The sequence below is a fragment of the Pseudonaja textilis genome, chromosome 4 (assembly GCF_049901715.1).
Source record: "Pseudonaja textilis isolate UNSWEBS1 chromosome 4, rPseTex1.2, whole genome shotgun sequence".
In the NCBI taxonomy this organism is placed as follows: domain Eukaryota; kingdom Metazoa; phylum Chordata; class Lepidosauria; order Squamata; family Elapidae; genus Pseudonaja; species Pseudonaja textilis.
In genome coordinates, this window is record NC_141993.1 from 85262888 (window position 1) to 85277363 (window position 14476).

The following is a 14476-nucleotide window of genomic DNA, read 5'->3' on the forward strand; positions in this document are numbered from 1 at the left end:
TCGTATGGGCAACCAAGCGCGGCAAGCTTAAAAGACTGTCATAGGCTGCCTGGCCGCGGCCAGCTCTATAAAAAGGGCTGCCGCGGCTAGGCTGGTTGTCTCAGAATCTGCCTCCTTAATAAAGAGCTGTTGTTCACTACTCGAGCCTCATGTCTCAAAGGGACCCACCGACCATACATAACACTCCCTCCCTCCCTCCCCACTCCCTCCCTCCCTTTCCTTTCCTCCACTCACACCCCTCCCTCGCTCTCTTCCTTTCCCTCTCTCCACTCAGACCCCTCCCTCCCTCCTTTCTCTCCTCCCTCCCGCTCTTCCTTTCCCTTCCTTCACTAACACGCCTCCCTCCCTCCCTCCCTCTCTTCTTTTCCCTTCCTCCCCTCCCTCCCTCCCTTCTTCTCTTCTTCCATCCACACCAGAGGTGGTATTCAGAAGGGTCTGACCAGTTCTGGAGAACCAGTAGTGGAAATTTTGTGTAGTTCGGAGAACCGGCAAATCCCACCTCTGACTGGCCCTACCCCCATCTATTCTCTGCCTCCCATTGAGTCCCAGCTGATCAGCTGGGTCTTCTTTTGTTGCCCTGCACAGGAGAATGGAGCTGGAAAGCAGGTTAGTGGGGTGGGGATTTTGCAGTATCCTTCCCCTGCCACGCCCACCAAGCCACACCCACAGAACCAGTAGTAAAAAAATTTGAACCCCACTTCTGATTCACACCTCTCCCTCCCTCCTTCCCTCCCGTCCTTCCTTCCTCCCTCCCTTCTTTTTAATGGAAGTGGTAAGGGAATGTAGCAGTGGTGGCATTCAACCGGTTCTGCCCGGTTCTGGAGAGCCGGTAGCGGCAATGAGCAGCGGAGACGGAACTGGCTCTCTCTGCTGTTCTGTGTTTGGCCCACCTGGCCTCCCATACTCACTTTTATGGCCAGAATTCTAAGTTCAGCCGCTTTGCGCAGCGCAGAATAGCGCCGCGTGGCAGCTGCTGCCGCGACCGGCATCGTGCAGGCTTGCAGGAGGCAAGTCAGAATGCCTCTGGACCTGCGCAAAGTGCATGTTTGGCAAACACGTGCACGTAAAGTGTGCATGTGTGCACAGCGCGCCCACTAAGCCATGCCCACTGAACCGGTAGCAACTTTATTTGAATACCACCACTGGAATGTACACTGCGGCGTGGAAACAAGTAGGAATATTGGGATCCTATCACTGATGGGACAAACTAACCGGAGCATTTTACTTGGCAACAATTTATTGGCTATCTCGCTCGTTACTGAAATTAGTTAGCTGCATGGTGTGTTCTGAAGCAGCGCTGGCAGGGGGAAACACGCTCTTAATGTCCTTTTTTGTGCCTTCAATATTGAACTAGTAAGGGTCAGTCAAGAGTAGAAACCTAATTAGTTGCTCTGCATTGTGTATGAAGTGTGACCCATTAAGAGGCTCGGAGGAACCAGGGACCATTGAACTCCTGTCTTGCTTTTCAGACCGCACAAAGTGTCACTAACTTTGTCATTCCAGCAACTCTGTGGTCTCCCCAAAGAGTTTTATCACAACCTATTCTAGCTCCTTATGTGTAACTAACAAAGAGGGTGCTATTTATAGGAAATGATGTTGCTGCTAAGCCTGTCCTATCTAGTCCTAGAAATTTAATTTTTTTTCTGAATGCCTTTTACATTTTTAAAAAGTAATATTTGATAGCCAGTTTATGTTTTTACTTATTATGATAATTGGTTGCATAATCAGTCAGGTGCTTAGACTGGATTTGGCATATTAGTCCATCGACTTTCCCAAGGACCCGGGATAGGAAGACATTGTTAACAGAATAACAGAGTTGGAAAGGATCTTAGAGGTCTTCTAGTCCAACCCCCTGCTCAAACAGGAGACCCTATGCCCGTGATGGCGAACCTATAACACGCGGGCACACAGATCCCTCTTAGTGGGCACACGAACCATCACCCCAGCTCAGCTCTGCTGCGCGTGCTCACATGCCCCTCCCGCCGGTCAGCTGGTCTTTGGGTCTCTGCTGCGCAGGCGCAGGGGTGAGACACATGTGTGAGGATGTGCGTGCATGTTTGGGGTTGGAGCACATGCGTGGAGGGGTGGGATGCATGCGTGGGGGATGCGCGCGTATTGCATTTAGGACATGTGCGTGCATTTGGGAGATGTGCGTGTATTTGGGGGATGTGCATGCATGCATGCACTTTGGGCACTTGGTGCCAAAAAGCTTAGCCATCACTGCCCCATGCTATTTCAGACAAACAGGTTGCCCAATCTCTTCTTATTCCACTGATTAATTGTTCTAACTGTCAGAAAATTTCTCCTTCATTCTAGGTTGGTCCAAAGTTGGTCCCTTCCAGCTCTGTTGTTCTGTTATTCTGTTAAAAGTTTTATTTTTATCTATTTATTTATTTGTCAAGCATGCATTAGACAACAGATATAAGTATAAACATGATTACTAATACACGAAATGGATACGAATAAAAAGGAACTGACAACATTGGAAGCCATATTGAGATCTGATCAGTGGTGGGATTCAAATATTTTTTGCCACCGGTTTGGGTGGGCGTGGCTTGGTGGGGGTGCTTTGCATACGCGCACACACTTTGCGTGCATGCGCATGCCAAATGCGCATTTTGTGGAGGCACAGAGGCATTTGCGGAGACACAGAGACACTCTAACTCGCCTCCTGCAAGCCTGCACAATCCCGGTCACTTCAGCAGCTGCTGCGTGACACTATTCTGTGCCGCGCAAAGGAGCTGCGCTTCAAATTCAGCACATAAAAGTGAATATGGGAGCCCGGGCAGGCAGGTGGGCCCAAAAGCAGAGCAGCGGAGAGAATGGGTTCGGTCTCCACTGCTCATTGATGCTACCGGCTTGCCAGAACCGGGCCAAACTGGTGAAATACCACCACTGGATCTGAAGCTAACATTTTGGGAAAGTGGGAGGGGGGAATTCATTGGAGTAGATCTCGTTAGACATAATAACATTCTTTTTCTGATTCAAGGTCATGTCGTGTTGCACGTAAGTGAGAGGAAGTCTTATCTTGGGACAGATGGTGATTGGGACATGTGATGTGGTGATGGCTGCAGGGGAGGGATCTGTAGTTTTTACCTATTGTAAGGAAGCCTTGAACTTTCAGATTTGGGATTCCCCAGTCGTGCCAGTTTACTATCCAAAATAAAATGAACTTTTGAGAGATGTCTGTCTCGGAGTTAATTGTCTGGAATGGAGGTTTGCTGGAACACTGACAGGAACATTAGGACAGGGATGGTAGGCACGTTGGTGCGCTTATGCACTCCCCCTACAGACCTCTTAGGAATGGAGTGAAGTCAATAGTAGACAGTCTAAGGTTAAAGTTTTGGGGGTTTGGGGAAGAAACCACGGAGTCAGGTAGAGTATTCCGGGCATTGACCACTCAATCTGTTGCTGAAGTTGTATTTCCTGCAATCGAGTTTGGTGCAGTTTACCTTGAGTTTGTATCTATTGTGTGCTCGTGTATTGTTATGGTTGAAGCTGAAGTAGTCATTGATGGGTAGGACATTGCAAGATTGCAATGTTGTCAATACACAGTTTTTATAAGTGCCATTCAAGGTTTTCTGACATGACCAATAATACTGGGACTACCATTATCAGATTCTGCCATCATCTTTCAACTTCAGTTTTTAGATCTTGATACATTTTTGTGATTATCATGGTTTGTCGCCCAGTCATCCAGATTTTGGATTTGGCATTTTTATTTAGAATAGAATAACAGAGTTGGAAAGGGACCTTGGAAGTCTTCTAGTGCGACCCCCTGCCTAAGCAGGAAACCCTATACCACTTTACCTATCAAGTCCTTCCCAAGGACCTGGGATAGGCAGATGTGGATGGTTGGCGATGTTACAGGTATTGTCACAGGATGTAAGCTGTTCCAAGCAAAGCTGCTTTTGGTAATTGACCAGTGGTGATTTGGTCAATATCTATGGTGTTCAATGAGGTTTTTTTAGGGCAGCCCGAGACAGAGATTTTATAATGGACAATAATATATTCTGTTGCAGAATCCAGGTTTTTTTTTTTCCATTGCAGAAAATGAAAGGGTGGGTGGGTTTTATTCTGGCAGTGGTGATGAATTCACCAAGGCTCTGATTATGGATTTGCATGGTTGAATTTCGCTGCAGGGGTTGATTTAAGATAATAACAACAGTAATAACATTTTTATTTTCCGAATCTGCCTTCTGCATTCGAGACGCTTCGGAGTGCACCCAGTCTAATGAAAACCATTTCTAAAACACACGTATACACAAATGTTTATAATAAAACCTAACTCATTAAAATTAACAATGGAAATAAATTAGATGGGGGATGAGGAAGGGCTAGGAGAGACCAAAGCAAAGAAATTGGGGGCAGGAAGGGGGGAACAAGAAGAGGAGGATTATTGGGAGGGAGGGAAAAATGCAATTTTTTGGGTCACTGATAGGGAAAATAATGGTGTCATTTTCACAGAAGGTTTTTGAACAATTCTTCTTTTGGAAGAAATTACCTCCTAATTTTTAATTACAGATGCATAATACCTCAATGAATGGCTGTTATTTACTGATGTGTCTGCTTAGAATGACTGAAAGTCAATTAATGCTCCCTGTGAATTGCTACGTTACATGGCCAAGATCTTCCCATTTCTTTTGTTTGGGCCACCATTTATCCCCCAAATGAGCAGGTGTAGGTTATTCCTACTCACTATGAAAAATTGGGGGGAAAAAATTAAGTCCTCTTACTTATAAAGAGATCCAAGTGTATTGGCTGGTTACCACCTTGCCATGAACAAGATCTTTGGAAACAGTGGAACGCTAGAGGGATGAAATCACAAAACCACACTGCCTGTCCCGGGTTGTTATTTTGTGAGAATGCCTTCAATGTTTCTGTAGACTATCAGTAGGCATCCTCTTTAAACTGGGACACATCTGGAATTTTGGGAGAGGTTGAACATCGCTACTGATTTAGCTATTTATTATAGGAGAAGAGCAAGCAGAGGCTGGAGGCGGAGTCAAGAGAGGACTCAACCTAGAATCATTACATGTCCACAAATGCTCCAAGTCCAGCACCTCTTGAACTCCATTTATTCTCACTAATGCCGGCTAGTTGACCAGATTCTTGTGTATAAGCTTAAGCAATAAATCCGAACTGGAATTTACATGTAATCCTGGTCCTTTGTACCTGACATTATACATTCCCAAGGACCAGCGTGGTAATAGTATGTGTGGAGTAGGAGACGGTGGATCAGGTTTAAGTCCAATCACAATCATAGAAGCTCACTGAGAGCTTCAGAACAGTCAGTGTCTTTCAGCCCAAGCCCTTCTAAGTTAGCTAGGGCTACTTAAAAGAAACATATGGTTGGGTCCAGCAGGTGGTGGATTCATTCTTTGAGAAGGCATTGGTCTCACCCATGGTTAAGGAGGCATATTTCTGAACGCTCTTCAAGCAGCCATCGCTCACCCATCGGTATGGTATATGTCTACTTCTGATTCTAACCTTCTGCTTATACAGAAGGTAGTCAGGTTGCAGTTTCAGAGAGCTGTGGAGGAAATGGATTACCTGTGATCCCTTGGACCCAGGTATAGTCCTGAGATAGCTTCGGTCATGCTTATGGGTGACTGGAGGGCTGGAGGGGAATAAGAGCGATGCATCCATCCTGGCTCCCCTTGATATCCCAGTGTCTTTCAACTCCCTTCATCATGATATCCTCTGGATCGTTTCATAAAGTTAGGAGTGGGAGCCACAGTTCTCTTCCTCCTCCCAGAATCAGTTGTAATGGATGGGAAAATTATACAATATTTTCCCATCCATTACAACTGACCGTATTGAGTATTGAGCCCTAGAACCTTGCTTTGCAGGGTTCTTTAGGGTTACACATTTTCCCAGTCCCTCTTGATCCCTGCATGAAATCCCTGGCTAACATTATTCCTTGGAATGAGGCTATACCGTATAATGATGATGGTATTCTCTAATATCTAATCTGGATTTAACGAGTAACACTATCATGGTTTAAGTTTGCTTAAAGTCTGGAGATTGTGGGGGGTCTGGATAACAGAATAACAGTAACAGAATAGCAGAGTTGGAAGGGACCTTGGAGGTCATCTAGTCCAACCCCTTGCCCAGGCAGGAAATCCTATAGCATTTCAGACAACCAAGTTGGAGCCCTCCCAACTTGCCTTCAGAAGTTGGGAGGGCTCCAAACGCTGGAAGTTTTTTTTTAGAAGAGATTGGACAGCCACTTGTCTGAAATGATGTAAGGCCTCCCGCTTGAGAAAGGTGTGGGGGGTTGGACTAGAAGACCTCCAAGGTCCCTTCTGACTCTGTTATTCTGTCGTTTCACTCCATTCTTAGAAAAAGCACCGAAACCTCCTCCCACGTTTTGCAAACTGTAGGTGAGCCTGCAACGAAGCTTCCTTGTCTAATGGCATCCCCAGGGACTGAAGCATATCCTTTCTTCTCATGAGAGATAGAGCCTAACACCGTTGTCTGTTGCAGCTGTTTTGGGATCTGGGTCTGGCGGACCTTTTCCTCTCCCCCCCCCCCCTTAAGCCCTCCCTTGAGGATCCAAAGCCACCTAATGCTTTCATGCAGAGCAACATTGCCTTAGCCGTATTTCATTACAGGCTTCTGTCTCCGAGAATTTGCTATGCTCCGATGGATCAGAAAGACCAAAAAGCTTCGCTATTTTTCCACATTTGTCCCTTCCGATGAGACGTCAAACTCCCTCTGCCCACCAGCCAAATCACCAAACCAGAAAATGCAAGTTGGATCTTTATTTGGGAATTCTCCTCTTTGTGTGAGCCTCCCCCCACTGCCCCCTCTCCCCTGGCCCGTTCAAATCCCCCCCTGGAGATTTAGTTAGGTAGGGCCAGAGGTGGTCTTCAGCGGGTTCTGACCGGTTCTAGAGAACCGTTAGCAGAAATTTTGAGTAGTTCGGAGAAACTGGCAAATACCACCTCTGACTGGCCCCGCCCCCATCTGCCTCCCAAGTCCCACCTGATCGGCTGGGTCTTCTTTTGTTGCCCTGCACAGGAGAACGGAGCTGGAAAGCAGGTTAGTGGGGTGGGGAGGGAATGGAGATTTTGCAGTATCCTTCCCGTGCCATGCCCACCAAGCCACGTCTACCAAGCCATACCACGCCCACCAACCCACGTCACGCCCACCAAGCCATGCTCACAGAACCGGTAGTTAAAAATGTTTGAATCCCACCACTGCATAGTGCCCATCTTCCACAATCTTGTCCCGAATAACAAAGAGGGGAGGGAGAAACCTTGGTTGGGGTCAGGGGTCAGGCAGGGCTAGTCCATATGAAGGATATTTTGTTCATATGCTGTTGATTATGGCTAGGTCTTTTCTCCATAAAAATGCTCCAGCCGACATTTTGTGCATCCCGACCATTACGGGCCTTGTGCTTTTTGCAGCTCAGATTAATTAATGGAGAATAAAACAACCTTTTCTGGATCTTAAGGTCTGCTAGACATATGTATGCCGAAAGGACAATTGTTAAACCGTGACCCAATTTCACCATCAAGCTGAGATGCCTCCTTGCAGCAGGATCATGTCTGAGAACCGTCAAGCTGCGCAAAGGAAGATGGATGTGGAAGTGTTTGTGAGATCCTTCCCTCATCCAGACTCTGCATTGCAGAAGTTCGCTGAATTTAGATAGGATTCGGTGAAAGAGTTTTCTGTTCAACACATAAACACCAAGCAAGTGTATAAGTAGCTCTCAACTTACAACCGCCCACTTAGGGAACGTTCAAAAGTTACAACGGCACTGCAAAAAATGACATGACCAGTTTTCACACTTAGGACCATTGCAGCATCCCCAGGGTCCTGTGATTAAAATTCAGACTCTTGACAACTGACTCATACGCATGATGGTTGCAGCGTCCCCCATGGTCATGTGATCAAAATTCGGCCACATGGCAACTAATATGAATTTACAATGATTGCAGTGTCCCAGGGTCATTGGATCCCCTTTTGACAAGCAAAGTCAATGGGGAAGCCAGATGAACTTAACAACCGTGCATCAGGATTCTGTCAATCACCCTAATTAAATCATGATTCTTGAGCCAAACTTCAAGAAACTTCAAAGGATTTATTAGAGGTGACATAGTGGCCCTGCCCTGTATGAAGCCAACTCTGGCATACTATTCTGACCCAAACCCTTGTCCAATAAAATAAACATGAACCAAAGGGTGAGAGAGTTTTCCGCTCGACTCCTAAACACCAAACAAGTGAATAGGTAGTTCTCAACTTACAACTGCCCACTTAGGGACCGTTCAAAAGTTACAAACCTTTTAATGAAATCTTACTAATCCCCAGTTAAAAGGCTGCTGCAAACTAATTGACTTTGATAAGCACGAGCCTCACCAAAACTGTGAGAGACTTGCCAAAAGATAACAGACAAGAAATAATTTGCAAAATAAGAATCTTTAAATACCAACTAAGATGCTGCAATGTCCACGAGGCTCGAGTTTCAAAACGTCTTTGCTTCCTACAAAGAACGTCTGATTCACAGTTGGCTTTTATCTTCTTGAAGGAGGGGCCATTACCTTACAGCGTTACTCCTGAGTTGCCAGTGCTGTTGTAGCTGCTCTTTCCTGCGAGCAACCCTGCGCGTATGCGCACTTGGCGCAGGCTCCTCAGGAACCTCCTCATCGTTGCTGCCAGCCCCCACAATCTCTAAAGGCAGCAGTCCACTCCCTAATTGTCCTGGCCCCTCATCTGAATCCTCGCTCTCCTCAGCCATTCTCACCTGTTGCCGGCTAACCACAACACAAACATAATTTACAGTCCCCTGTGACCCTGTTTTCCCCTTCCCCCCTGGGTGTGTCATAAACCAAATTCTCCAATTGAGCCAGTTCACGGGCTGGGTGTCATCATTCACGTTCTCCAGTTAAATATATTTGCGGGCAAAAGCTCTGGTAGTTTAGTTACAATCTTTTAAAGATAAAGAGTTGGAATGTACTTTTGCATTCAAACTGCTGCACTGTTCTTCCAGATTTCCTTCCTCCTTCCCCCTCTTTTTATGGCAACTACTAAAACAGGCATGGGGATGTTTGACGAGTTGACACCGTGTTAACTAACTTAACAAGTGTAATGCTTCACTTAACCACTATGGCAAGGAAGTCTGTAAAATGGAACAAATCTCATTCGGCAAATGCCTCACTCAGCAACAGGAATTTTGGGCTCAATTGTGGTGGCACCTATCTAGGGTAAAACGCTCAGCCCGGGAAGATTTTCTTTATGGTAAGAACCTAGCTTGGAAGAATCACCACATTCTTATCCCCCCCAAAGTGCCTTTTTTCAAGAGGCAACTGGACTTTCTTCAACTCTGAAGAAGTTTCTTGGGTGAGAAGCAAAACATCTTCAAAGAAAAACCAGAAAGTCCAGTTGCCTATTGAAAAAAAAAAAAAAAAAAACACCTTTGGGACAACGACAATCTGGAGGACTGAGAATCTCTACAGATGTTTAGTTATACAATTTGGGATGAACAGCCTTTGAATGGTGTGGAAGCAAGAATGGATTTCCAGAGGCGGGTGGGAAATGCAGACTACAGGAACCATTTGCACTACTCAGGTGATCTTGAGGATGCAGATAAACGTGCAAGTGGCCTCAAGGACTCTCTAAAAGGATGCAAATGACCAGCTGTCTGCAAGGAATATAAATCCTTCCGTTTCCTATTATCCAGTCAGAGCTGAAGAAGCTTCTTGGATGAGAAGGAAAATGTCTTCAAAGCAAAACCAGAATGTCCAGTTGCCTCTTGAAAAAACAACAACACACATTTGGAACAACCATGACCTGGAATAACTGAGCATCTCCATAGAGACCACATTTTTAGTTTTGGGGGCCTAACAACAATAATTTCAACCCTTGGCAATTTGTCCACTTCTTGTGCTTTGGTATCATTATCCAACCCCTGTTGAAGTGATACAAAGCCTGCTCTCATGACTGTTATGTCGCAGCAACAACAACGGTTGGCTTGACTCAAGAAGATGCTTTAAGTTACTAGCGGAGATACGATTCTCAGTATCACTTTCATCTTAATCACCAGCTCATTAGTGAAACAACCTTAAGCCTTTCTTTCCTGCAGTAGTAATAAAACCGAACCGGTTGTTACACTGGTTGACTCTGAATCGCACCCCTGGTAATAAAATAGAGTTTTGTCCCTCGTTCCCTAATTGTCTAAAGACAAATGCAAGTGGTAGAAAGTTTGCACGCTCTTGCAAGGAGATTGGATGGCCGGAAGAGAGGCAATATTCTCTCTTAGAAGAAGTGAACGGACAATAAATGAATGGTTATAAGTCATGGACTACCTATACACCCTAACACACCTATACACCTAAGAGCCGTGGTGGCGCAGTGGTTAGGAGGCAGTACTGTCGCCTGCCAGCAGTTTGGCAGTTCGAAGCTCACCAGGCTCGAGATTGACGCAGCCTTCCATCCTTCTGAGTTCGGTAAAATGAGGATAACCCAGATTGTTGGGGGGCAATAGGCTGACTCTGTAAACCGCTTAGAGAGGGCTGTAAGCACTGTGAAGCGATATATAAGTCTAAGTACTATTGCTATTGCTCTTCCATTCAGTCATCAGAAAAAATTTAGAATGGAGTATGTATGTATGTATGCATTCATTTATTCATTCATTCATTCATTCATTCATTCATTCATTCATTCATTTCATTTATTTTGCTGCCTATTCACCCATGGAAACTCAAATATTGCAGGCTAACTCTGCCCAATGTGGGGAGTTTGATCCTGTCTGCCTCAAGGTTGAGTCATCCTTCCATACTTCCGAGTTGGGTAAAATGAGGACCCAGATTGTTGGGGGCAAATATGCTGACTCTGCAAACCACTTAGAGAGGGCTGTGAAGCCTCGTGAAGCCGTATATAAGTCTAGGTGCTATTGCTAATAGAGATGGATAGGAATTGATAGTGAGTGGCAGGTTTCTTATTGATGTTTTCTGCCAACATAAGGATGGGTGGTGCCTACTTCAACACAGCCATGGAGGCAATAGCCCAACATCTCTGGGGATTCTTCCTCCCGGCTCAGTTTAAGTGTATCTATTCCTATCTATGTACTATAGTACAGGTAGTCCTCAACTTACAACTATAGGGGCCATTCAAAGTTACGACGGAACTGGAAAAAGGGACACAAACATTTTTCACACTTACAACCATTGCAGCATGCCCATGGTCACATGTTCCAAAATTCAGACAATTGACAACTGACTTAAATTAATGACAGTTGCGGTGTCCTTGGTCTCGCGGGATCCTCTTTTTGTGACCTCCTGCCAGCAGAGTCAATGGGGAAGCCAGATTCCCTTAACAACCATGTTACTAAGTTAACAACTGCAGTGACTACACTTAACAATTGCAGCAAGAAAGATTGTCAAACAGGGCAAATCTCACTGGACAATTATCTCACTTAGGAAGAGAAATTTTGAGACCAATTGTGGTCATAAGGGACTACCCTGGATGTGGGAATGATGTAGGGAGAAGGCAGGTAGACAGAGGTGGTCTTCAGCAGGTTCTGACCAGTTCTGGAGAACCGGTAGTGGAAATTTTGAGTAGTTCGGAGAACCAGCAAATACCACCTCTGACTGGCCCTGCCCCCATCTATTCTTTGCCTCTCAAGTCCCAGCTTATTGGCTGGGTCTTCTTTTGTCGCTCTGCACAGGCTTCAGGCCGGCCGCTGCTGGTTCCTGAAAATTAGACACCTCACGCCCATCTTTAGGTATGCTTTAAAAAGATAAAAAGCACCCTGCGGAGCAGGCAAGGCAGCCTCTTTCACCCCAGGGATCCTATCATGCTGTCCAGCTCTGACAGCAATCATAATGGAATACAAATGGATGGACTCTTCTCAAAGTCTGGTTTATCTGCAAAAATATGAGTAGCAGAGGTTCAGAGCAGAGCAAGGGAGCCATTTTGTGGGGAGATTTATGGTTAGTTTCCTTTTTAGAGCAATCTCAAGGAGAAGGCTGAGGGGGAAAAGTATGATAAAAAAGATGTTGAGACCCTGGAAAGAGTGCGAAGAAGAGCAACAAAGATGATTAAGGAGCTGGAAGCCAAAATACGAAGAAGGGTTGCAAGAATTGGGTATGTCTAGCTAGCTTAATGAAAAGAGGGACTAAGGGCCAGTTGCAGAGGTGGTCTTCAGCAGGTTCTGACCAGTTCTGGAGAACCGGTAGTGGAAATTTTGAGCAGTTTGGAGAACCGGCAAATCCCACCTCTGATTGGCCCCACTCCCATCTATTCACTGCCTCCCAAGTCCCAGCTGATTGGCTGGGTCTTCTTTTGTTGCCCTGCAGAGGAGAACGGAGCTGGAAAGCAGGTTGGTGGGATGGGGAGGGAATGGGGATTTTACAGTATCCTTCCCCTGCCATGCCCACCAAGCTAGTGGTGGTATTCAACAGGTTCTGGCGAGCCGGTAGGAGCGATGAGCAGCGGAGACTAAACCGTTTCTCTCCTCCACTCTGCTGTTGGGCCCACCTGCCCGCCGGGCTCCCATACTCACTTTTATCCTCTAAATTTGAAGTGCAGCTGCTTTGCACAGCATAGAAGAGTGCCTTGCGGCAGCTGCTGAAGTGACCGGGTTCGTGCAGGCTTGCAAGAGACGAGTTAGAACACCTCTGCGCCTGCGCAAATGCCTCTATGCCTGCTCAAAGTGCGCGTTTGGCATGCACAAGCACGCAAAGTGTGTTCATGTGCGCAAAGCACGTCCACCAAGCCACGCCCAGTGGCAACAATATTTGAATTCCACCACTGCACCAAACCACGCCTACCAAGCCACATCACGCCCACCAAGCCACACCCACAGAACCAGTAATAATTTTTTTTTTGAATCCCACCACCGCAGGAAGAGATGCTGTCTAGGGAATGGTTAGATAAGGGGAGGCCTAGCCCACAGCTGCATAATGGGTGGAGAAAGAGGCTCTAAGACTGTAAAGAAGATAGCGGGAGATGATTGTATCTATTCTGGGGGAAGAGTCAGGTTTTCACCATTTTCCTAAAGGCCGGTATGGTCAGGAGTGGCTGTGTGTCAGGGGCTGAGGTGATTGTGGATGGGGGGAAGAGAGTTCAAAGGGGAGAAGGAGGTGTCACAGTTTGGCATCTGGGTTCCACAGTTTGGCATAGTTTCAAGGAAGTGTCCTGATAAATGTTGGATTTGGACTTTTCACCTGTGGCCCAGAAATTCATAATTTCATAGAAAAAAACAACAACACTTAGCCTGTTGGAAGATTTGGAGAAATGCTAGTCTTGGGTTGATGATGATGAAGTTATCCATTCAGTTGTGTCCAACTCTTGGTGATTCTATTGGCCAGGTGGGTTCAAGTGTCATTGAAGGATGGTGGGCCAGTCCTCTCCTCTCCTTTCCTGCCTCCACTCTCCTTCCCTCCCCTCTCCATTCTTCTCCTCCCCTCCCCTACCTTGCCATACCCTCGACCACCCTACCTCTACCTCTTTCCTTTCCCTTCCCTCCCCTTATTCTTACTCTTCGTTTCCCTCTTCCACTTTCTACCTCTCTCTCTCTTTCTGTCAGCCAAACCCACCTCACGGGCTTACTGTTGTGGGCAAAAAATGGAGGACATTGCTGCCTTGAGATCTTGAAGGAAAGCTATATAAATCTGCAGAATTAACAGTAATCCGGTCAATTTCACATGAATACGGAACTGCTGCGATTAAAAAGCCCTTCCTCCAGATTAAAACTTCCTGTTCACCACTCTTCAATTTCTCCATCGAGTAATAACAGGAAGAATCATTTTAGCCATATGGATTTTTTTTAAAAAAAAAACCCAACAACGTTCCTATAGAGTGTGTAAAAACCAACCCCAATAAAGGCAGCTTGCCCAGCCAACTTCCCTCCCATTTTACGATCAAGAAAGACAACAGATGGGAGAAAGGAAATAATTTCCTTTTTATGGAGCTCTTTTCATGAGGCTCTTTTTCCTTTCATTCCTTTCCCCAATGTCGCAGGAAATAACTGGCTGACAAGTTTAATCCTTTGCTGGCTTCAGGCCGGCCGCTGCTGGTTCCTGAAAATCAGACACCTCACACCCATTTTTAGGTATGCTTTAAAAGGATAAAAAGCACCCTGCAGAGCAGACAAGGCAGCCTCTTCCACCCCAGGGATCCTAAGCATACTGTCCAGCTCTGACAGTGGTCATAATCGAATACAAATGGATGGATACTTCTGGTGGGTCGTGACTCAAAATCCGGTTTATCTGCAAAAATATGAGTAGCAGAGGTTCAGAGCAAAGCAAGGGAGCCATTTTGTGGGGAGATTTATGGTTAGTTTCCTTTTTAGAGCAATCTCAAGGAGAAGGCTGAGGGGAAAAGTATGATAAAAAAGATGTTGAGTCCCTGGAAAGAGTGCAGAGAAGAGCAACAAAGATGATTGAGGAGCTGGAAGCCAAAATACGAAGAAGGGTTGCAAGAATTGGGTATGTCTAGCTAGCTTAATGAAAAGAGGGACTAAGGG

General features: G+C 45.9%; 1 long non-coding RNA gene across 2 annotated transcripts in view; it reads right to left on the bottom strand.

The window, feature by feature from the left end:
• Positions 1–13992: 13992 nt before the first annotated feature.
• Positions 13993–14476, bottom strand: part of LOC148125913 (uncharacterized) — a 46507-nt gene continuing 46023 nt past the window's right edge. For both annotated transcript variants that reach the window (XR_015743382.1, XR_015743381.1), the window contains one exon: positions 13993–14219. This is a non-coding gene — a long non-coding RNA (uncharacterized LOC148125913). The remainder of the gene's footprint in view (positions 14220–14476) is intronic.